The sequence below is a fragment of the Alosa alosa genome, chromosome 19 (assembly GCF_017589495.1).
Source record: "Alosa alosa isolate M-15738 ecotype Scorff River chromosome 19, AALO_Geno_1.1, whole genome shotgun sequence".
In the NCBI taxonomy this organism is placed as follows: Eukaryota; Metazoa; Chordata; class Actinopteri; order Clupeiformes; family Clupeidae; genus Alosa; species Alosa alosa.
The window spans coordinates 30,830,997-30,857,697 of NC_063207.1; the positions used below are offsets into that span (position 1 = coordinate 30,830,997).

At 38.0% G+C, this 26,701-nt stretch overlaps 1 protein-coding gene across 5 annotated transcripts in view; it reads left to right on the top strand.

Moving 5' to 3' along the window:
• The window catches only part of qkia (QKI, KH domain containing, RNA binding a), a 207,344-nt gene that overhangs the window by 102,442 nt on the left and 78,201 nt on the right, over nt 1-26,701 (top strand). The gene's annotated exons all lie outside the window — the stretch shown is intronic.

Here is a 26,701-nt window from a genome sequence, read left to right on the forward strand (position 1 = left end):
GATAGACCCATTACTACTAGGGGCATGGTAGTGTCAGATATGGGTGATTTCTAGGTTAAATAAATCGAAATAGATATTGTGCTCACACTTACAACCCGCCCGTTGGATGTCTTTTCAATGTCAGGAGTTCATTTCATGTCTGAAAGCAGCTTTAGTGTAGTTGGTCTCACACAAACATCTACAAACACACACAAGCACACATACACCAGTAAATGGAGCCACAATGTGCCAGTGTGGATTGTGTGTGCTGTGTGGATGGAGAGACTAGGGCTGGAGTGGATTCTGCTGTTTTGCATGCGTGAGATGGGATAAGCAAAGCAGACAGGGCTGAGACGTCCAGCCCATGGCTGACTGGTCACGGTGGATTTACCAAAACTGCCGAAAAGACAGCAATCGTTCTGTTGTTGTCCTCTACAAGGAAAACAATAGGCTTGTTATGTGCTGCACTCTGTGTGTGTGTGCGTGTGTAATTTTGCGTGTGCGCATGAGTTAAGGGTTGTGTATTTGTCTTTGTGTGTGTGTGTCTACATATACATGTTTGTATATTGTGTATGTGTTCATGTCTATGGGTGTGTGTTTGTGTGTGATTTGCACATCTGTGTATCTCTATGCATGTGTGTTTGTGTATGTGTGTGTTTAGAGAGCAGAGGGAGAGGTTATGCCCAGCAAAGGCTAAAGTACTTTCCGCTGCACAGTGCAAGGAGACTTTTCATTTACATTGGGTATTACTCCAAACCCATTAAAAAAGGCTCGCCCTAATCTAAATCCAATAATTTGCGTGCTTCTCCCTCCCTGGATCTACCGCGTGCTTTTCACCATCTCACCCACTGCCAAAGGAGGAGATTCATTATCTGTTGTTTGGATGGGGATTATGCTGATCGGGCGGCTTAAGGCGGCAGATATAAAGACTCTTAATAAAATTCTTCAGCCGTGCTGCAATGTGCCGACTAATTTCATGCCGCAGATCGACCCCCCCATACCCCCCCACACACACACACACACACACACACAACAAACCCTTCTCATCCCTTGCTCTTTCCATCCCAATCAAACAAAAACCCCTTTAGTTCTTGGCATCATTCTCTTTGTTGTTTTCCACTGGAAGGGGTAGGAGTGTGTGTGTGTGTGTGTGTGTGTGTGTGTGTGTGTGTGTGGGGGATTTCTTTGTGATTCATCTTTTCAAGCACAGTAAACTTCCCAATCCCCTTGTCATGGACACAAAAAGAAAATGATGTTGAGGAAAAGTATTTTGAGAGTTTTTAAAAGTGAATTTGTGTTATATGTTATACAATACTATACAATACTATATGCTGTATACCATATTTTCCAGACTATACATGTAAATCGCTCCGGAGTATAAGTTGCATTTATTTATAAATTTATTTAACAAAATCTAAGACCATGAACAGACAGAGACTATGTAACTGAACACATAGAGGCCAAAAAGATTGAGAATTCTACCGGGAATGTTAATGAAGACGAAGGAGTGAATGGCGGGCGAAGCTGAGGCCAGCCGGGCGATAACGAAGGTGGCCAACAAGGAGGGCCCGACGGTAATTGTAAAGCAATTTCCCCTTGGGGATCAATACAGTATCTATCTATCTATCTATCTATCTATCTATCTATCTATCTAATTTACAAAAGATTCACTGAACAAAAATGCTGACGTGGTATATAAAAATGTAGCTAAAAATGTGGAGAATGCAATGCAATCAAGCATTTTGGGCGATGTGGCACAAGCAGCAGAGGAAATGTTCGGGAGGCTACCTCCGAGAGAGAGAGAGAAAAGTAGTGAATGGCAGCAAAGCTGATGCGGCAGAGCAAAGAGAAAAAAAGATGCCCGTTTTAAAATATCTTTATATATGGCTCTGCATTCCACAAGCCTAGAGCTGTCTGTGTCATAGTCAAGTCAAGTTTATTTATATAGCACAATTTAAAACAACCTGTGGTTGACCAAAGTGCTCAAAAAAAATAAAAACAGATAAATAAATAGATAATAGAAGACAAAATGAATCAAGACACAAAAAAAGCACAACAGGAAAATAAAACTAAAATAATATGTTCATATATATATATAGCCTATAATTACATTCCACAATTCATTTAAAAGCCATTAATAGCATATGTTCTTTTACGTTTTTTTTTTTGCTTGTTGCTTTTACTTTAAAAGCACCAATAGTTGGTGTAGATCTAAAGTGAAAAAGCGAGGTTGTTCCACAACTTGGGCCCAGCTACTGAAAAAGCACAGTCACCTTTATTTTTTAGACGACTTTGAGGTACTGAGAACAGTAGTTTATCTGATTACCTCAGAGTTCTGGGAGGGCAGTGAAAGTGTACAAGCTCACTTAGGTATTGGGGAGCTTGTCCATTTAAAGCTTTAAAGACGACAAAAAGAAGAATTTTGTAATCTACTCTAAATTTCACTGGTAACCATTGCAGAGATTTCAAAACTGGAGAAATATGTTGTGTCTTTTTAGACATGGTGAGCAGCCTTGCAGCTGCATTTTGCACCATCTGCAATGTTTTGTTATAGTTTATATATATATAGTTTTGGCTTTACTTAAGATTCTAAGGTGGTAAAAAGATGACTTGACAACAGCATTAATCTGTTTATCAAATTTAAAATCAAGGGTCAAGTAGAAAGCCAAGATTTCTTGCATAAGGTTTTACATATCTGGCAAAAGACCCTAGTTCACTAATTGCATTATTTGCAGCTTCATGTGAACCAAATGTTTTGGATTCATTCAGTTTTAAAAAATTGGTCGACATCCATTGTTTAATCTCTTTTAGGCAATCAAGCAATGGGTTTAGAGCACCAGAGGAACCACATTTAAATTGGAGATACAGCTGTGTATCATCCGCATAGCAATGATGGGCTATACCGTGCTTTTTCATAATTTGACTGAGTGGCAACATGTACAGTGAGAATAAAATACAACTAAGCACTGATCCCTGTGGAACACCATAAGATAAGGGGGCAGATGAAGATGAAGTATCATTGAAAGAAACTGAAAAGGTTCTTCCCTCTAAGAAGGAGGCAAACCATTTCAGTGCAGTACCTGAAATTCCAACCCAGTGCTCAAGGCGCTCTAAAAGAATGCAGTGTCAAAGGCGGCGCTAAGATCTAGTAGCATAAGTAACGCACAGTTCTTTGCATCCACAGATAGTAGCAAGTCGTTAGTGACTTTAATTAAAGCAGATTCCGTGCTGTGTTTAGGTTGGAATCCAGACTGGAAGATGTCTAACATCTCATTCTCTGATAGAAAGGATTGGAGTTGTTGAAAGACAACCTTTTCTAGGATTTTAGAAAGAAAGGGCAATTTTGAGATGGGTCTATAATTGTTTAAGTCAGTGTCATCAAGCTCTGGCTTTTTAAGCAGGGGCTGCACTATTGCGTGTTTAAAATGAGTTGGTACTGTGTGTGTTTGTGTGTGTGTGTGTGTGTGTGTGTGTGTGTGTGTGTGTGTGTGTCTGTCTGTCTGTCTGTCTGTCTGTCTGTCTGTCTGTCTGTCTGTCTGTGTGTGTGTGTGTGTGTGTGTGTATCCATGCACCCTTGTATTTCTTAGTGGTTCTTCCTCTTGCAGCATGTTCTCCACAGCAAAAGGCCAGGGGACTCATTTATAAAATGTTCCTACGCACATATCTGATCTTAGAGCGTGTGCATGCTCTAATCCATGCCAACACTCAGATTCCTAAAAAACGTCGGTAACACTTTACGGTAAGGGTACATGAATTATCATGAATTCATGCATGAATTAATTACTTTTTTATGCATTACTTCATTCCTTTATATCTTATGAATCATCAGGAATTGACATGAGTTCAAAGTTTCTCATTCATGACCTCATGCATGAACAATACATTAACTAAAGCATAAGTTAAGGTGGGTACATCATTCTGATTTATGATTTCTTATCATGATTACATGAATTTAAGGTTAATTACTCATGATTTCATCATGTATGTGGCCCCTCAACTAAAGTGTGAACAATGGCATGTGCTTAGAGAACTGCCCAAGTTGTGATCAATTTGGAATTTGAGTAGTGATGACCACATTTTTGGAAGAAAAAGAAATCATCATGATCATTCTTAATAAATTATAATGATGTGTCCACCATATTTAATGCTTTAGTTGATGTGTTGTTCATGTATGAGGTCACAAATGACAAACTATGAACTCATGTCAATTCCTGGTGATTCATGAGATATTAAGGAATGAAGTAATACATAAATCATGGATTAAATCATGCATAAATTCATGATGATTCATGTACCCTTACCGTAAAGTGTTACCCATGATTTATACTTAATAAATAATGAAACAACCACTTATAAATGAAATAATTTTCACATTATAAACCAGTTGCTAACTATTACAAAATGCTTTGTTCATAATTTGTAAAACATTGCTCCTATGTTAATTCTCATAAATAAAGTATTTGTACACACAGTTATAAATGTTTTGTATATCTAAAATGTGTTTATAAATTATTGTTAATACTTAATAAATGATGCAATAATATATTTGATGAAGTAATATTTCCATTATTTAACAGTTGTTACATAAACATGCACTAATGATTAGTTAGGGTGAGGAAACATGTTTTATAAACCACTTCCTAGTACTATAATTCATGATTAACTCAGGAGTTAAAAGTGGTTAGTTAATTTTGTGAGTTCATCTAAAGTGAGGACAACAACACATTGCAACACGCCTTGCAACACATTTACTTAACCCAACACATTGTATCCAGGTAAAATTCCAAAATAGGTGATCCCCCTCCCTGCAACCACGTTATGTCTATTGATGCACAAACACAAGGAGAGCAGTCCAGCTGGAAGTGAAAGAGCCAGATCGGATGAATGTGGTAACCTCTTCAGTTTGTTCATTTTGATTTGATATTTTCTGAATGGAATGACTTGCCTGATCAAAATGATAACGAGAACAGATTGATGCAATTCTAATGTAATAGCAACCCAACATAATGAAGTACTTCAAGACTCAAAAGTTGGACTCGGCATGCGCAGATCAACTGTGCCTTTGGCTAGCCGACATGGCATCTGTACATGTGCAAGAACAGGTTAGGCCTACTTCAAGTCACAAATGCAGAGGAGTTTCATGCATTAACATACTGGATATGTAACCATCCTACCTCTTTGTAACCAGGGATCAAAATGTATTTTCAAATAAAATACCAAATAGCCACCTTAAAAATGTATCAAAATAAGCTACAAAATACAGCAGCCAAAAAATGTATCAAAATAAAAATACTGTGTTTTTGTATTTTCAAAATACTACAAAATACTTCTTTCTCAAAGCCTTTTTCGTCTATCCCTTCACTTGTACAATACCTGGAAAAAACATCTGAAAGAGAATCAGTCCAGCAAAGGAAAATAAATGCTCTACTGGAGCAGAGGGGCTTGACCATGCAAGGGTGCCACAGACAGAGACAGAGATTTTGATTTTTATAGATAGTTAGATGTCATCACAGTGTTTCACAGAAAGTATTTTACAGTATTTTGAAAATACAAAAATACACTGAAGTATTTTGATACAAAATACGAAGGCATTTTCACTATCTCAATAAAATACAAATTACAAAATAGTATTTTGTATTTGAAATACGTATTTTAAATACATGTATTAGAAATACTGCCTATCCCTGTTTGTAACATATATCTCAGGTGGCTTTAAACACCATTTTATATTATCTACACCTACCTAATCTTTCATTTATCATGTATACAGACCTTACTCACCAACAGAAAGCAGTTTGTAACACTTGGTCCACATCAGTCCCCCAAGTCCCCTGTCACTCATGGTGTCCCCCAGGGTTCTGTTCTTGGGCCTCTCCTCTTTCTCATATACATCCTCCCTCTTGGCCAGATTATTCGCAGCCACAGTCTCAACTTCCACTGCTATGCAGATGACATCCAACCAGGGTAGGAATTTCACGGCGGCCACGACGGCCATGGCTGTCGTAGCCCCTTGCGTTGGCCGTGACGCCCCTTTGAAAATCAGAGGTTTACAGGCCACGGTGGCCTTGGTGCCCTCTTCTTTAAATATTCTGTTTAGCGTCCTACTAATAGCGATATATATTTAGCCTATGGCCTGTCAAAATAATCTTAGCATTCACAGCGCAAATTACGCAGTGGAGAAAGTGACAGCGCAAGAAAGAAAGTGCGTCCAAATTATTAATAATTCTTCTCAGTTGAACTACTCGCGAAGTAGCCTACTCATCACACAGACATCACAAGTATCCCATGAAAGAGCTTTTTCTCAGATTTTAAACGATGTTAGACGCTAATTGCTGTGGTGAACGGTTTGCGAGAAAAGTAAATAATATCATTCAATTTAATCATAAATTCTAATGAAGGTTTTGCGTCCATCTCCCTACCCATTCATCTCGGTGGAATACTTCACAAACCCTTCGTTTAACATATGACAAACCATATATCAGAATAAACAGCAGACCTTACCGAACAGAAAAGTGTAAAGCAGTCCCTTGTACAGTTAGCCGTTCCAGACTAATCCCGTTTTGAATTTGCAGTAAATTTCAACATACATGGATGTCTTCAAATTTGGGATTTAAGTTTTACACTGTGTTTAAATTGTTCCACATTATTTCATAACGGGCCAAATACAAAATAAATATTAGAAATGTCGCCTAGATATCGGTAAATCAGAGGACAGCTGACTATAAGAGTTTGTGAAAGTAGCCTTAATGATCACAAAATACTAAGCAAGCATCTAGGCTATTTGAGTTTCTTAAAGCTGAGCTGTGCTTAAATTGTTTAATACATGATTTCATAACAGGCCAAATATAAAATAAATGTTAAATATAGCCTAGATATCTGAAAATATTAGATGATCAGATGATTTACAGTTATATGTAATATGTCATGTTTTATGTTTTTGTAGGCGCTATATAAATAAACTTATTATTAGTGGATTTGATCCAGCAAGACCACTATTGTTCTTCTTAAGTTTTCTTATTATTATTAGTGGGTTTGATTCAGCAAGCCCACTATTGTTCTTCTTAAGTTTTCTTATTTATTAGTGGGTTTGATCCAGCAAGCCCACTATTGTTCTTCTTATGTTTTCTTATTATTAGTGGGTTTGATCCAGCAAGCCCACTATTGTTCTTCTTAAGGCGAGACACTACAGGTGAATAGGGTAAAATTTTTAACAAGCAGATATCACTATGAAACTTCCCCAGTTGATTACTTACATTAATATGAGAAAAAAATGTATTACAAGTTTGCTGTAATTTAATGTTTACATATGCAAATTAGGCATTATCTAATTAAATATGCGCTAATTTGCATACATTTTAAAACCGAAAACCTGAGCATTGGATACAGCCAAGTTCAAAATTATGTTTTCATTGTGTTCAGATATTAGATGGGGAAAACATTTACAGAGGGATTTATGAATATCTACTTTTGTTATCCTGTAAATCAGAAAATTATGTCACTAGCCCTAAAAAAAAATCGCTTTTTTTCCATGTTTTTAGGCATAAAATGTCATGTAAGTCAGGCTAGGAATAATATATCAACAAACCCCTCTGTAGAAATCTTCGACATATAGTTAGGCATAAGTCTAGAAAGTTTGGTGTATATATACGTGCTTCTGAAGTGGAGTTTTTGAGCTCAGAGTGTGAGCGGAAACTCATTTTGAGAAAACAGCCTTGAAAGACAGCCAATGAGATTCCGTTCTCAGCCTAGACTTTGAACTTTGAACTTTCAAGCGATTGGTTACTGACACAAAGGAAGTGTCCATATATGGATCACATAGCGTGATACAGGAAAAACAGAGCTTGCCAACGGTAGTACACATGTTATGTTTTGGACCACGGCGGCGTGGAGTGCATGCAAGGTTAGAATGCTAACTTTTGCTGAATTTAGGAGAAATATACAGGCCGAAAGTAGACACAATATAATGAAATAAACACCTAAATGTGTAAATCGGACATTTTGTTGTAGTAGTGTGATAGAATACATGCTAAGGTAACATACTAGCTCAAAATCTCGAAATTGACCAGTGCATGAAAAAACGATGTTTTCACCTGCCGTGTCTCGCCTTAAGTTTTCTTATTTATTATTCCTTTTCACCCACTTTTTGGACGAACTACTGCTCCTAGACCGTTTGAGCTATCGAGGCAGTTCGAACTCCAAAAATTCAGGCCCGAACCGGTGTAACTTGCTTGTTACTTTCGTGTCGCTGGCCCTTGTCGTTTTCGCGGTATTCACGTTTTTCGGCGTTTTTGGGCCCCATTGAAATGAATGGCGGAATGTTCAAGGATTCTATTTCCGATTGTGACATCACAGCTCTAATTGTTTAAGCTTGCACCTGGCAGAGTTCTGAGCCATCTGGCAGAGCTCTAATGGGCTGGGCTGTCTGTGTATATGAAGGTGTGTGCATGTAACTTTTGACCCATATGTCCGATTTTCATGAATGAGGTACCGTTGGAATCCTTTAATGAAGCCCAGTTCAATGCCTTGCCAGCACCAAGTGTAAAGGTCATGTAAAAAAAGATGTCTAATCTTTTTTTAAAGCCAAACCATGTTCATATAAGTCATTAAAAAAAAAGAAGTATTTTTCCAATTCATTCAGCCCAGTTCAATGCCTAGCTAGCTCGATTCAAACTTAGTCATGTACACATTTATATATATAACAACATTGAGACACACACATTCATACAGACATAATGCACATCCACACAACTTTTCAAGTTAAGTTACTCATCATTGCCAGGCAAGAAGTCCACAATCAATTCAATTGTCTTGCCACGATCTATCTGTGGAGCTTACAGAAAACGTTAAACTATTATGGGTTCTGAGTCCCTTCATGACGGTGTGTTGCAATGCATTCTGGGTGCTGTGCTGTGATTAGACTAAAAATAAAACGCTGCCAAGGCTCCAAATAGCAACACACTTACACCGTAGCATAATGAGGGTATCTACATGTAAACCGAAGCATTGAGAACTGTGTAAGTCTACAGGCAGTTTATTAAAAAGAAAAACAGTACCGTTCACGTCTCGTTCACATATACAGACGGGCGCCATCTTGGGAAAACACAACTCTCTGGGATGTGGCGTAAATCTCGCGTGAAACCTTGTTGCCGGAACAGCAGGGAAGAAGCCAACAGGATAGCAGCACAAAAGATACACAGGATACACACGGAATTCGAACGAATTTGAAGACATCGAAGAACGAACCGTTTTAGTTTGATGGACGTCCTTATCAGTCTATGGCCTAACTTATGAACGTGTCCGGTCAACGTCAACAATAAGTAAGTTAGGCTAACGTAAACGTTAGCTATTTGCTGTTGTCATATGCAACCTATTAATGTTAGCTAACATTCTAGGCATTGGAAATGAATGCGTTAGCAATAGCCACTGCTTTTTTTTGAGCTGACAAGCCCTGGAAATGCGTTAACGTAATCAGCCAAATTGACTCACTTCTTAAGACCCTTGGTATGGTGTTACAGCCGATGTGGAGTCGAAATGTAAATTGTTAGTATGGTTTTTTAATGTGTAAACAGACCAACCGCGATTTTGCAATGAAGTGAATGGAGTCATTTTAGGTACTACTTTTACGAGGTCTGTAGTTCTGTCAAAATGTATCTCATCTTTGAACAGACTACATGGTTATCTTCCTTAGACTTCGTAGATGTAGTTACTACAATTTGGAGGCGAAATTCGAAGTGTAAAATGGTTTTAATGTGTAAACAGAACAACCGCGATTTTGCGAGCTAGAAAAAAGAAAGTGAATGAATGAATAGTTACTGCTTTTCTGAGAGCTGGCGTTCTCATAAAATCGACGTAATCTTTGAACAGACTACATGGTTATCTTCCTTAGACTTAGTAGATGTAGTTTCTACAATTTGGAGGCGAAATTCGAAGTGTAAATATGGTTTTAATGTGTAAACAGAACAACCGCGATTTTGCGAGCTACAAAAAAGGAAGTGAATGAATTAATAGTTACTGCTTTTCTGAGGGCTGGCGTTGTCATGAAATCAACGTAATCTTTGAAAAGACTACCTGGTTATCTTCCTTAGACTTTGGAGTCGAAATTCGAAGTGCAAATATGGTTTAAATGTGTAAACAAGACGCCTGATGTTTAATATATGTTAATGAATGGGCACAGTATTATTGTGTACAGTTCATGTGTTGTGCGATTTACATAAACTAGTACAACAGAAATGTTAAAAGCTGGTATTGTGTTTCCTGAATTCTTACATTCAGGCATTCAAATGAAATGTAATTAAATAGCATATATATATATATACTCTATCAGTGTATGATGCTTGCCTGAGGGAAACATCCCAAAACAACGGCACCCATATAATTGCTGTTGTTTTGAGAAGTATTTCTCATGCAAGCATCATGCAACAATGCAAAAACAATGAAACTAGTGTAGGCCTAATTATATTTTAGTTATATTATATTATATTAGTAAAGCAGTACTCTGATGTGCATGCTTTCACAAACTTTTGTGAACAATCTTAGCACTTTAAACATTGACTGTTTTGAAGTGCATGTATAGCAATATAGTAAAAAAAATATAATAATTGTGATATCATTACAATTTGATGGGGGGGTGGGTTCATGTAGGTGGGCCCTATGACCCCAAAGTATGCCTTGACTGGGCCTCAGGTCAAAGAAGTTTGAGAAAGACTGATGTAGACGACAAAGCAGCAAGGAGGCGTCGTGTGATCATTTAAACAAGTTTTATGACAAGGTCGATGAGGGTGGGAAAAATCATACATTTCTGTGCAAACTTTGCCCGCACTTCAGTCACATTCAGTCACATTGTCTTTTAAGAAAATGCATTCCATTTTTCGGTTCCAGCAGCCAACAACCTCAGAACTGACCCTTCAGGTCTCTCAGGAGGCGCTGGCCTTTAACCGCAGCCAGAAGAGAGTCAGCAGAAATTTGATTGCCTTTAAAAATCTGACTTTTTAAAAAATCTTAAACTGGCTGCATTACGTGATTATTTCTGAGCTTCTGATACGTTTTTAACCATGACCTATACACAGTTCTGGTTTGAAAATGGATCTCTTAAAATAATCACTTTATGCAGTCAGCTTAAGATGGCTTACTAGCAACTAACTAATTACCCTAGCAACAACCTAGAAACCACCCCTGTAATGTCAACCTAACGACCACCATAGCAACCAGCATAGCAACCATGTTATTTATGCGTTTTAGCTTATTGGATGTTGCGTTAATGCAGATAACTTTTGATCCGTGTGCCCGATTTTCATAAATGAGGTACCGTTGGAATCCTTGGATGAGGCCGAGTTCCATGCCTCTGATCAAACCCACTCTTGCAGTCTATCTGCGCAAATCTAGTTATTATTATTATCTTACTGCCCTGTAACTGACTCTAGGCAGATGGGTCAGGCCCTTGAGTCGTGGATCTGCTCGAGATTTCTTCCTATATGTATCTCCAATTGTAGGGAGTTTTTCCTCGCCCTCATGGTACTCATGGGCTCTCCCTGAATGTTTTAACACTCTGTAAAGCGCCATGAGACATGTGTAGGCCTAATGTTTTGGCGCTCTATAAGTGAAATTCAATTTAAATTGAAAAATTGAGTATTAGGCACATTATTCATCCAATGGTTCAGTGACAAGACTTAAGTGAATAAAGCTATTCATAGCCTAATGGATGACATATTTATGTCACTCTACATAATATTCTTGTAAATTGCTAAGCCGTAGAATATCCCACCATCATGATTCTTATATTACTAGATTCCAGACAATCCCACCTAAAAATGACTAGTTATTTCTACTGGCATGCTTCCTGGTGCAAAAACACAAATTATTTTTCCTTGATATAAAGGCTGACATAAGAAATATTATGCAAGTATTATTGTATTTTCTAGATGGGTAAAAAATCCTGGCTGTCTTGAAAAATATAATAAAAACAAGATATAGCATGTATACTGTAGATGGTCCTTACAATGATAAATTACACTGTCTAGATCTCAAAGGATTAATGTTTTTTAACCTAAAACTCGCCAGAAGTCATTATTTAAGGTTCTCGTAGGGCAGTGGTCCCCAAACTTTTTCTTCCGAGGGCCAGCTCACTATGCCTGGCTCTAAGAGAGGGCCAGAGACTTGGAGTATATCAGTAACCATAAATAGCTTAGCGCTGTGAACAAAGGCAGTCTACCTTAGTTGAATATTCCATTACATTTAATCTATAGGCTATTGCAATTTAATACCATTGTTATCTGTGTTTATATTGCCATCATGCCATATCAGTGTAAAATGTAGCTCAAATGAAATAATACTAATAATAGCATTCTCAAAACTATAAGCAGGGAGTCCCAAAAGTATATTTTGAACTCTGAACTTTGCATGTACACAGCTCAAATTGTGAACAAGCAATATCCTACAAATAATTTAAAGTTCTCAAACTATGAGTTTTATGAAGTGGTGGCAGAAACATCTGAAATGACCACCATTCTAACTTTCACTCACCTGATGAGAACTTTGTGAACTCTGTATGAACATTTGAACGAGAATCAAATATAAATATAAATAATTATACCAGAAAGTTCCAGAATTATGACTTGAATAGAAGTTAGTTAGTTATTAACAATGAATTGATACATTTTTAGAATACTTTGAGCACTGATGCAGTCAGAGGCCTCTCTTACATTGTTTGCAGGTAGGCCTCTTACATTGTTTGCAAAGGAAACAGGCCTACTATACATTTCATTGTTTCGGAAATTTTACAAGGGCCGGATCCTATATTTATACATTTCATGTTAGTCCCATCAAAATGTCATATGGTTTGTTCATCATTAAGCATTTGTTCAAAATATGATTTGTTTGAAATAAAATAAAAAATGAGATACTGAAAAAAAGGAATTTTTTCAAATATCATCCCTAAAAAAGTGTTTATATGTGTTTTGCTGTATTTAATTTATGTCACTGTACATTTTAATGCCTAAAATTGTCGTTTGCTTTGATATGCAACATTTCCTTGTGAATATTTAGAAGAAAAACCTAAAATTTAACAAGTTATTTTGTCAAGGTGGAGAATGCTCCTAAGTGTAACCAGATATTTTAGCTTAATTCTAATATTTCTTGTAAGAACTCACTCAAAATTCTTGAGGTTCTTGCAGATACCATTTCCTTTGTGTGCTATTGATGTTTTAATGATTTTTCAATTATAAAGTCTTTTTTGTGACATTATTTAATGTCACACCAAATGACATGGTGTCACGCCATATGATGAACTGCACCACTCCACCATGTGTCAGAGCAAAACAGGGTTTTTAATGACAATAAAATCATTAACAATGAATTTTGAAGTCACTGTATGAATGGTGTATGCGTGTAACAGCAAAATAGATGAAAGTTTAGTATTTATTTTTTAAACTTACATGGCATGGTAACATAAAAGAAAAAAGTATGAGAAATATGAATTGTACAGATACATTTTTTCCCAATTATCACAGATTTAACAAAAACATATAATATCTGAATTTAAATAATGTTTTTACAAGAACTTTTATGTAAAAATGCAATTTGGTCATAGGGTGTGACAGAAATGTCATATAGTGTGACTTGAAAAAAGCTGTCACACCATATGATGCAGCGTCACACTATATGACATTTTGACAGTTAAGCTCATTTTCTAGACAGTTAAATACAGCTAACTATTATTTAGCATGCAACTGACCACATGGCAGCAGTGCTTTTTAAGAATTCATGAAGAATATTTGTGGAAAAATAGCTACTTTTTAGGCAAATGATGTCACACCATAAGACACTAAAATTTGGCCACGATTGATGATGTCCAATTCAAAACTTTTTATATAAAAATCCAAAAAGCAGAACTCGCCTCTTGACCATGCCAATTACTCCTGACATTCTATTGTTACTTCCTGATTAAGCAGGGTCCTCTTCCCAATAATAATGTCCAAATGAATGCCCGGTCAAAATATACTATATAGTGTCACGCTATATGACAACCATTTTATGGACAAAATATATTTGATTATAACTTAGTTGGACAGCATGCATAAACATCAAAACTTTCTGTGGTTGTAAAAACATCCAATTATTTTATATGCATGGTAAAACTTTTAAAGTAATTATACTTTTATGGATATACACTCTTTTTAGGAAGTTCGCACACATGGTGGACAGTCACACCATATGACATTTTTTATGTTTGGATGATTATTTTAAGTCAAAAGTGAAATAAAAATCCAATAAATTTAATATGACAGAACTTGAACCTACCAGACCTACAACATTTCCATATCAATTCTTAACAATTGCCATTTTTTATAAGTGTGTGACACATGGACAGTCTGAATTCTGCTATTTGTCATCTACCCTTATACATTATTGTTAATACTTAATAAATGATGCAATTATATGTTTTTGATGAAGTAATATTTCCATGATTTAACAGTTGTTACATACACATGCACTGATGATTAGTTAGGGTGAGGATACATCTTTTATAAAGCACTTCCTAATAGAGTTCTCAACGGCCTGAAAATTACAACCCTACCCCACCCGGCCCGTGGCTTTTAAAGGCTGAACCCTATGTAACCCGACACATCAACATGAATTATCTGCCCGAACCCGGCCCACGGCCCGACGTAAAACATACGTTTTGACTGTTAAACCCTGACGTTATTTAGGTTAAGATTCAACACATTAGCGTGACAATTTACTTAAAACGGTGATTTTCTCCTCTTCTGCATATCGTGACGGAAGAACCATGTCAACTTTGGATACGGTTATCTTAGCGATACTTTTTGCAATACCCTCGATATACTGTACAGGAAAGGGTAGTTTATGGCCGTTAATGTGAGCACAATAACTTAATTTTGTACATTTTACCAAAGCGACTGGTTTCGCCTTGCAGGGTCACATATTTCATCAGCACCTTGCATTTTGAGCATTGCACATAACCTGTAGAATTTCCATCAGAATCCAGCACCACTCCAAACACTTTCCAGACCTCTGATTTTCCCACTCCTGTAGTAGGCTAGCGACGGTGAATTCACCTGCGGCAAGTTTACTTTTCATCAACTCCATCTTCTTCTCCAGGCTAAAGGCTGCACGCAGCGGCGTCAGGTCTGCCCCCGCCCCTCTCCACGATGCATGTTGCACGCAGCAGCCAGACTTTCTTTACGGTGAACAGCAGCCATGATTAATAAATGTTTTTTTTTTCACTGAACGGAAAAGATTAAGCCCGAGGTCCGACCCGACCCGAGTCATTTGCTTATATTTTCGACCCGAACCCGGCCTGAACCCGCGGGTCCCGTCGGGTTTGTCGGGCCGACCCGACCCGTTGAGAACTCTACTTCCTAATATTATAATTCATGATTAACTCAGGAGTCACAAGTGATTAGTTAATGATATTTTGTGAGCTCATCTAAAGTGAGGACATGTTATGCCTTGCAACACATTTACAAATGAGTTATAAAGTTTACATTTGCATTTATTAATTTAGCAGACACTTTTACCCAAAGCGACTTACACATGTCAATGAAATTGAAGGGCAAGGCCACATTGGTGGACGCTGGGACTTCAACCCACAACTTTATGGGTTACTGCATGCTAACCCAGCTCCTTATCCACTACACTACCTCTGCCCAGTGGTATTACAACAGTCAATTCAAAAATATAATATAGATATGTGTGTTTACTATGATCAAACCATTTTTATCTGTGTGTCAACATGATTTACAGATGAGAATTAATGTAGGAATGATGCTTTACAAACAACGAATACAGCATTTAATAATAGTTACATATACAGATGTTTAATAAATGCTTAACAGTGTGTAGTAGAAGAAAAGAGAAGCTCTTGCATGGTTGTAGGTGTTTCTATCCGGGCCAAGGTAGTGTAGTGGATAAGGAGCTGTATGGCAAGCCGATTGAGCATTTATTCAGATATCTTGATATCAGGCATAATTGTCATGTACATGCAAGCCATTTCTGTCCATTAGTTAACTAGTGAGCCATTTCTGTGTGAACTAGTTAACTAGTGACAGACAAAATGCTCACTAGTTAACTAGTAAGGCCCAAATTCTCTCTAGTTAACTAGTTCATATGTTTCATACCTTACTAGTTAACTAGTAATGCTCAGCATGTTCACTAGTTAACTAGTGGACACTGAAATGTGCACTAGTTAACTAGTTTAAAGACTTCTATATTTTACTAGTCAACTAGTAAGGTACAAAAATGTTTACTAGATGACTACTGAATGTCAAATTCCCACTTGTTAACCAGCCCCTTGAGCATTTATTCTGATATTTTGATATCAGGCCAACATTCAAGCCATTTTTGTCAACTAGTTAACTAGTGAGCCATGTTTGTGCACACTAGTTAACTAGTGACAGCATAAATGCCCACTAGTTAACTAGTGAACACATTAGTTTCACTAGTTAACTAGTGAGAGCCAGAAATGTCCACTAGTTAACTAGTAAAGCCAAAATGCATACCAGTCAGCTAGTTGAAGGCTTTTGGGTCTCACTAGTTAACTAGTGACAGCCAGAAATGTGCACATGTTTACTACTGAAGGCAAAACTCCTCACTAGTTAACTAGTTGGAGTAGGTCAATGTCACTAGTTAACTAGTGTGCACCAAAGCACTTACTAGTGAACTAGTGATGGCAATTTCCATTTGACTAGTTAACTAGTGAGGTGCAAAAAGTGTCACTAGTTGACTAGTGTGCCCCAAAATGCCCACTAGTTAACTAGTGAAGGCCATTTCAGCCCCACTAGTTAACTAGTGAGATGCCAAAATGGTCACAGGTTAACATGTAAAAACCAAAATACCCACTAGTTTACTAGTGAGGGTGTTGTGGGCCTTACTAGTTAACTAGTGGCATGTATATTTTGTTCACTAGTTAACTAGTTACACCTAAAAAGAGAAACAAGCTGTCTGTTTTTGTCCACTAGTTAACTAGTGGAACAATTGAAGTCTCACTAGTTTGCATGTGTGGCAGTGAATCAGCTCACTAGTTAACTAGTGCCTGAAACGGCTATTATGCAAATTCTAATGAGAGGGTGGGTAGAAGACTCCTATTGGGTATTATGTAAGAATCCCACCCAGTCTAAATGTAAATTTACTGTTCATAGCCTCGCAATCAGGTCCTGATGGGTGCCCCTAGTGGCTAAAGTGACACACTGCTCTGCAACGGTACTTCAATATAGATAGTAAAGCAGAGCCTGCAGTATGCAGTCTCTCATATTCTGTCAAAATGTTTTTTAATAATAACAGGGAAACCCCATGCTTTAACAAGTGAGCTCTTAGTGATCCACACCAAAGATTCAACGGATCGATTTTAATAGCCTATTATTCTTTGTTTATTGTTGCTAGGCAACCACAGACATAAATGTATCCAGTCACGCTTTTCTGATTAATAACTGAAAAACAAAAGATTGTACACATTAACTGCTCATGGTTTCAAAAGTAATTAAAAGCTCAAAGATCAAAAAAAAATTCATGCACTTCTAAGGAATTGAACCCTGATCTCCCACATAATGTCCTGCTGCTTAACCACTTGAGCTAGTCTTGCCACATCAGCAATGCTATCATCAATATTCATGTTACTGAAATGTTTTGTTGCTAGGCAACCATATACAAATGCCTCCAGTTTTATGCGATTTTCAGACTAATAACTGAAAAACTAAAGATTGTAGACATTAACTGAACGAAGATTACAGCAATACACCACAACTTTGTCACTAGACATGTTATCAAAACATATTTTTATGCTCAAACGATCTTAGTTTATAAAAGTTTGCTCTTAGAACAGCCTGGACGAAGTCAGCCATGTTTTCTAGGTTTTTCCTTGTTCCGCCTTCATTTGCATGCAAGTGCGACATTGCGCACTAGTTAACTAGTGGCCAATGTTACGTCCCACTAGTTAACTAGTTGCACAAAATGCCAGCCGTTTGTGTATTTATTCAAATTCCACTAGTTTACTAGTGTGAGGGGCATTTTTCTCCTGCTAGTTCATTATGGACAGTGTTTTGTCCTCACTAGCTAACATGTAAGGCTCAAAATGCCCTCTATAAGCTAGTGAAGTTAACTAGTGAAGGCCAATTTGTCATTAGTTAACTAGTAAGAGTACCTTTTGCATGACTAGTGAACTAGATAGCTCCAAAAACAGCCACTAGTGTGTGTCTTGTGCACACTAGTTAACTAGTGAGCTGCTTCACTGCCACACATGCAAACTAGTGAGACTTAAATTGTTCCACTAGTTAACTAGTGGACAAAAACGGTCAGCTTGTTTGTGTTTTTAGGTGTAACTAGTTAACTAGTGAACAAAATATGCATGCCACTAGTTAACTAGTAAGGCCCACAACACCCTCACTAGTAAACTAGTGGGTATTTTGGCCTTTACATGTTAACAAGTGACCATTTTGGCATCTCACTAGTTAACTAGTGGGGCTAAAACGGCCTTCACTAGTTAACTAGTGGGCATTTTGGGGCACACTAGTAAACTAGTGACACTTTTTGCACCTCACTAGTTAACTAGTTGAATGGAAATTGCCATCACTAGTTCACTAGTGGGTGTTTTGGTGCACACTAGTAAACTAGTGACACTTTTTAGACCTCACTAGTTAACTAGTGGGCATTTGTGTCTTCACTAGTTAACTAGTGAGCAGTTCTGCCTTCACTAGTTTACATGTAAGTGTCACACTGAAGCCACTAGTTTACTAGCTAGAGTACTTTTGGCCAGCATGTTAACTTGTGTGCCACATGCAAATGTTGTGGGTGGGATTTCGTGAAATTCTGTACTGTGATTGGTTGTCATGTTCTATTTGGACATAGGGAGCCAATAGAAAGCCTCAATTTCCAGAATTCTCCGCCTCCTAATTTGAATTCTGCGCCACTAGTTGACTAGTGTGAATTTTGTCTTGAACTAGTTTACTAGTATACATTTATGACCTCACTAGTTAACTAGTTTGGACAAATGATGCATCAACTAGTTAACTAGTGAGCCTACTGCCATCACCTAGCTAGCTAGTAAGCCATTTATGGTTCACTAGTTAACTAGTGACATTGACCTACTGCAACTAGTTAACTAGTGATGTGTTTTGCCTTCACTAGTAAACATGTGCACATTTTTGGCTGTCAATAGTTAACTAGTGAGACCCAAAAGCCTTCAACTAGCTGACTGGTATGCATTTTGGCCTTTACTAGTTAACTAGTAGACATTTCTGGCTCTCACTAGTTACTAGTGAAGCTAAAATGTGTTGACTAGTTAACTAGTGAGCCTTTTGGCTCCCACTAGTTAAATAGTGTGCATATTTTGGCCCTCACTAGTTAACTAGTTCACACAAACATGGCTCACTAGTTAACTAGTTGACAAAAATGGCTTACATGTACATGACAATTATGCCTGATATCAATATATCAGAATAAATGCTCAATCGGCTTTCCATAGAGCTGGACTAGCATGCAGTAGCCTGAAAAGTAGGGGGTTCGATTCTCAGCTTTCACTATTGTGTCAATGGCCTTAGGATCATGTAACACGGGACGTGATGGTAAAACTGTCCATTTGTGCCAATGTATGGAATGCACATGAGGTTTGCCTTGATGTTGAGAGTGGCGTGAAAGCTGTATCTCAGACATGGGAAAGATGTTAAATTTCGGGACACATCATCAGTAGTGTACCTTTGAATCAGCGGGTGTTTCGGCCTTTCAACACTAGACACCCTCATCAAAGGTGGCCAGCTACAGAGTGAACAGGGTGAGCTTGTGTCCCATGCCCAATCATGAGAGTTGCCTAGTAGTAGTTTAAGTGACGCAGCCCACGGGACTATGCAAGGCAGAGGACGTCCTCTTCCCTGAGTCAAGCCTAGAGCTGACCGCATACCTTAATTAAGCTTAACCAACTTTATTTTAAGGGGCTCCACACTGATAGCTATACACTACTAATATATTAATTAAGCTTAGCCAACTTTATTATAAGGGTCCCCCATACTGATAGTTATATATTACTAATATATTAATTAAGCTTAACCAACTTTATTATAAGGGGCCCCACGCTTATAGCTATATACTACTAATATGTTAATTAAGCTTAACCAACTTTATTGCAAGCTTTTCCGGCGCCGACAAGAGTGGCAGCATGTCAAGGTAGCTCAGTGTTTTTTTCTTGAATTTCCCCTTGGGGATCAATAAAGTATCTATCTATCTATTGTAAGGGTCCTATGGGGAGTGGTTCATATTGAGATAGGCAGAAGCACAGTTAATAATTAGTTAAATAATGAGCATTCATTAACTTTTCTATTAACATATAGTTTGTAAATAAACATTCAACATTTAAATGATGTAAGAAATAACGTAATTAGTGCCAAAAAGACATTTAGTTAACTATTAACACATATTAATACAATATTAGTTAATACATTTGCTAAAACATTACCATACAGATTTTATGCAAACAACTAATATTTAATTAATGATGAAAAAACTACTAACTTGTGCCAAATAGATATGTTAGTAACAATGAACAAATATTAACAAAGGGTTGAGTAATTACTAGTTTGCTATTTATTATGGCACCTTATTATGGAGTGTTACCGACACGGTTATTATTGGGAGCTTGTAGATAATGAGTGGCCACATTACTCGAGGGAGCAGTCCAAATTGCAGGCACCGGAGCTTGAGCTTCCCTGGCAGTAGGGTCTTGTTGATGTTTTCCAAACTGTTGGTGATGTCCTGCCTTACTTGCTGCACTTTGTCTTTGTCCCTGAGGCTTGCATTTATTTAATTCACCCTTCGGTAAGTCCCGCCCTCCTTAGTTACTGTTGCTATGCCTGACAAGCTTTAGCACCCTGCACGTCTATTACATAGGGGGAGAACCGGGACTTTTCAATTAAATATCATTAAAGACATCGTACCACACTGAAAGCTAATATTTTGTCACTAGCAACCTATATCTGTCCTCTGTCAAATACAGTTGGAATTTCAGCTCTGAACAAAACCGTTCATGAGTTATTTAAGCAGAAGTCAAATGTGCGTTTTGTTTTATTCGACTCTCCTGGCCAGAATGAATGGAACAGGCATGCGGGACGAAAGAAACATACCATTTAAGCTAAGTACTTCCCACAACTTCAATATTTGACAACATATCATGAATGGTACTTCAAATAGGTGTTATTTTAAATAGATTGTTGATGGGCTATACATCTTGGTGAACGTCTGTTAACAACTTCTTACCGTCATCGTGAAGCGTGTATCTCGCGGTTATGGAAATATCATGCAATATGCCATTTTTTATAGTTAGAACAATATGTGTTCCCAATTATATCATGTTTCTATAGTGTAACATGCTATTTCACTGTGTCTTTACGTGGGTTAGGGCACCACACATCCAAATAAGTGCCCCTCATGACCCACAGGCCTTCAGTCTCCACAGGTTAACATGGCAAAACTTGACTTAACATGGCACCTTTTTTGCCTTTACTTTGTTCATAGCAATGCAGTAAAAAGTTGAGAATCATTATGAGTGCATACACCATAGGCACACAGGCTAACATGCAACCTCGGGTCAAGTCAGGTCAGATCAGTTCGTGTCACAGATATGGAGCGCAGAAAGGTCATTTTTCATCACTAAATAAAAAATGGCATTTATTTCCATAAATCACACACCACATATTTCTGTAAATTGCTCAGCCCCAGAGTATCCCTCCAACATGGCAATTATATTGCCCGATTCAGGACCGTCTGCCTTACACACACATGAAATGCATGTAGAGCTATGAGCTTGCTGTGGTGAGATACATGTATTTAAGGCTTTCAACAAGGTAAGTTGAAAAGGTGAGACGAGACACACAGGTGAGACACGCCGCTCCATCTTGCTTCCTGATTTTGTTTGGTTTTATGTAATGTATTTACTCTTTATTTACGTTAATTTTCGATAGTTTTTGTGTTATTCTTAGTCCTTTTTTTCGGCTTACAAGTCGGCTGATAACCTTAATGTTAACGTCAAGTTAACATTATTCCATTGGGCTGAAGAGCTTGCCATAACTAGCCTACCTTGAGCCTTGGGTCACGATCGATGAAACAACAAACTGTCACTGTCAAAATCCAAAAATGAGCTGCTGATCAGTAAGATCGCCCATGGCTTCAGACTGTTCTGTGCTTCCAGTGCTCTCCAGACTACAGTAAATCCTCCAGGTTGGTCAGTCTCACGCAAGTCATCTTTGCCCTTGGACATTTGTCAGCCGGTTAGATGCAACCAATTGGACTAATTTAACATGAATTAAATTGAACTTAAATTTTCTTTAAAAATGTGTTTTTCTTTTTTGTTTTTATTATTTGTTAATTTGTTTGTTGTCTGTCTTGTATGTCTTGGTGTCAGGGGCGTTTCTAGACTTTCAGGACAACCTGGGCTTAGCCCGGCTGGACCGGATGTAAATGTAAAGATTAGCTGAGGATTTTTTTTATATATACAGTACATAAAATGTGTTATTATAGTAGACAACAGACTACATTAGACTGCCCAAAGTATTTATTATTGAATTACTAGGTACATACACGTTTAAGTGTGAGGTTGCATGTAATGTATCATTAAGCAAATGTTCTGCACCTCCTTCTGTTGATCTCCCTTCTCTCTCCATCATCTGACTGCTCTTATGTTGTTTGATCTATGCCAGAGATCTACCAAAAAGACAGTAAAATGCTTGATGTTAAAATGGGATTGCACACACAGAGAAAGAGAGAGAAAGAGAGAACAGCTACCCTCTACAAAATCATGGAATCAGATCAGTGTGTGGCAAACCAACAAAAACATACTACATTGCAGGATACAAATATCTTTTGAGATTGCAATGTTCAAGCTCTAATTACAAATGCTTTGCTTATGCATAGGGCATTTGCATACATTTTAGTGGACATTTAAACACATTCCCATGGAACATGTTCATTCCCATGAAACTTGGGTTTTTTAATGCTGTTTTATGTTAATGTCATCAGCTTTGTAATCACTTTGATGGTTAAATGGCTCATTACAGGGTGAATGAAAGCTGTCTCAGCCCCCTCTAGATATTTAATGGTTTATAGTTTGTCACTGTTAAAACATCTCCCTTACGAAAAAAATCCTACATTGCAGGCCTGCTGTGTATCAAACCTGCAATTTTTTGCTATAGTGTTAGAGATTGTAACATCCTCGTCTGCTCCTCAGAACATCAGTACAAATGTTCAACAACGGGGGGAAAGCATTTAGCCCTTCTGGCTAAATTTAGTTATTTAGAGCTTAGTGTAATAAATCTCTCTCTCTCTCTCTCTCTCTCTCAAAACGAGCACTGAAATGTGTCGTGCTAATTAACCTGACCAGATGCCTTGCAGTTGCCTAATGCTTGCTTAGCCTACTAGCAGGGCTCAAAACCTATTGAATGGTGGGTGAATTTTGCCACTTCATTTGTCAGTGAAGATATTCAAGATAGTGAATGGTAGATATTCACATTTCAAAAAGTTAATTTTGACTCCTGCTTAGTGTTTACTAATGATAGCTTGCTAGCCAGCTAGCGATAGGATAGGTAAACAACACTAATAGCTGGCCTTTATGGAGTTGGTCGGACAGGACTAAGCTTATATTTCAGTTTGCAAACATGAATTCTTACCCTTCGCCTTTCGTTTGAAAAAGCCAAACAGTTTCAATTGTTTTTTGCTGGCCATGTCACGTCTGCTTTCTCAACGTACTGCAACCTATGATGCTGAACCACCCAGTGAGTTGACAGCAGTAATGTTAGTTGAGAGCACAGATCCACTGATCTCTGACCAGACCGCGAAGCGACTCTGCCGCTCTCCATCCACCCCCAGCCCTGCCCCGCCCGTTCTGCTTCTCCTTGTCAGTTTAGTGTTCGGGATTCCTTGTTCTAACAGGCTACGAGGGATAGAATGCACAACGAAATAAAAAAGTTAAATAAAAAAATTTTGGCTACCCGGGCTGAGCTCAATTTGGCAACGCCCCTGCTTGGTGTCATGGGTATGCTGGCGACTACACCGCTCCGTCCGGCATCTTTTGTCCTGTCTGTCTTGTATGTAGAGCGTTTTGGTGCAAAAATGCACTATATAAATAAAAGTGATTACAAGATTTAAGTGTATTTTTGTGAAAATCTTATGGTAGCCTATTTGCACAATGCATACTTGCACACTGGTATTTATGATATATGAACCTGACATGTATGAGTGTAGGCCCTACTGATTGATATTGGATTAATATTGATATTGGAGTTACTAATGATATGTGAACCTTGGATATATGAATATTGGTATGGGATGTGAGCATGGGACTAGAATTGAACTACACATGGACATTGTTGTTGATAATGTACAGACTCTGGATGTAATTTAAGTAATATTTGCACATTGGACTTTTACACTTTGGTAGATGAGTTTATTATTGAAGTGGAACCTACTCTTACATTATGTCTTGAATTTGAAAATTGTTGAGAATGTGAACCTTGGAAGTGATATATGTGTACATGGATATGTATAACAATGTGAATTTTAAATGTATATGCACTCAGGTTTTGGGCATTGTCGTGGGTAATGTGTGGACTATGGATGCAGAGGTCCAGGAAGCAGAGATAATGTCTTACACAGATCGCTGCCGTCCTAACAGCCACCCAGATATACAGGATATACAGGGCATACATAGCCAAATAGAGAGGGTGTCTTTACCAAGACTGTCAATTCTTATTCGACCCACGAGGGGAATTATTCGCAGCAATCTTATTACGATAAAAACTTCTTCGGCTAAGCAAATTCCTCCACAAACGCAACTTACATTTGCTTTACTCAATATTCGATCACTGTCGAATAAAACTGCCTTGGTTAATGAAATTATTACAGACAATCATATAGATGTTATGTGCTTTACTGAAACCTGGCTTAAACCAGACGAATACCTTCCATTAAATGAGTCTACACCTCCCTCTCATCTTAATTATCATGTACCACGCCACACTGGCAGGGGAGGGGGAGTAGAATCTAGTATCAATCTAGTCTTCTCACATCTCCCAAGCTTACACACAAGTTTAAATCTTTTGAAGTTCTAGTCCTAATTTTTTTACCCCCAGATTGGAAAACTAATAAGCCTGTAACTGTGGTCACATTGTACAGACCCCCTGGCCCCTACACTGAATTCTTAGAAGAATTTTCTGATTTCCTTTCCACTTTAACCATCCAAACGGAAAAAATACTTATATTGGGTGATTTTCAATATTCATATGGATAATGTGAATGATTGTCTCACAATTGCATTTCAATCCCTAATTGAACATGTTGGGTTCTGTCAAAATGTTAATTCACCCACACACCGAGATAACCATACTATTGATCTAGTCTTGTCATACGGCATAAGCATAGAGCAGTTAACAGTTCTGCCACAACACCCGACCTTAACTGACCACCATCTAATTACTTTTACAATGACATTACAAAATGCAGTACCCAATTTAGCTGAATACTACAGCCGCAGCCTGTCTGAAAAAACGAATGCAGACTTTCTAGAAAAAAATCTCGCTTACGTTTGCCCCCTTCCGGACCCATGTGGTTTCAGAAGGCCCTTTCCTTAATCCAACCGAGGTTGACTTGTTAACTGATAATGTGATGTACTCATTACGCTCAACCCTTGATTCAGTAGCACCACTAAAAAAGAGAGTAAGGAAACAAATAAGGCGTGCTCCATGGTACACCACACTCAAACAAGCAGCGCGCAAACATGAACAAAAATGGCGTACTACTAAATTGGAAGTCTTCCGCCAAGCATGGAAAGATAGCCTTATCACCTACAAAAAAGCACTCAACGAGGCTAAGTCAACTTACTATTCCTTGCTGATCGAAGAAAACAAAAATAATACAAAATTTCTCTTTACCACAATTTCCCGCCTGACGAAGAGCCACACTGAAGTAACCGAATCTATCCCTATATGCCTAAACAGTAATGACTGTAAAGATTTTTTCAATGACAAAATTGAAACAATTAGAGATAAGATTAATAACCAATCAGTCTCACCAAATATTCATACTCCATTGCTGAACGGTAGCGAAAACATAATTGAATCACAGATGAGACGGACAACTTTGAATTCATTTACACCTATCGACATATTAGACCTCACTTCCACAATTTCCTCATCAAAATCTACAACTAGTCTACTAGATTCTATCCCTACTCATCTTCTGAAAACTGCTCTCCCTTTCATGGATAATGCTTTGCTCCAGATCATAAATAACTCACTCGAAAATACTAGAAAAAATAGTGTCCAAACAAATTAGTGCGATTGTAGCCGGACGAGTCCTTACCTGGAGCATTGTGATAGGCTTTGTTGTGTCTCGCTCCTGCCCCACCTACTTCGTAAGTGGGTAATTGGCAGCTGTGCTCCATAAAAAGGAAGCGCGGCTATCCAGGGCAGACGTCTGCTTTGTCCAGGGACGACTCTGACCAACCTATCGCCTATCCCCGACGTTTGGCTGTAGTTTGTTCCACCATTTGCTCCAGTAACAGAAGTCGCTGCTAAACTACTGGCTGGATATTCTCACGGCTGCTCTTTCCCCTGGTGTGCTCATCAATTCCAGCTTAGCAACATCACAGAGTGTTGCGCTGTCCGGGCTCCCTACATCTGACGTTAGCTGTTGCATGGATCTGTATGGTATCCTGATGTGGTGACGGCCTTGC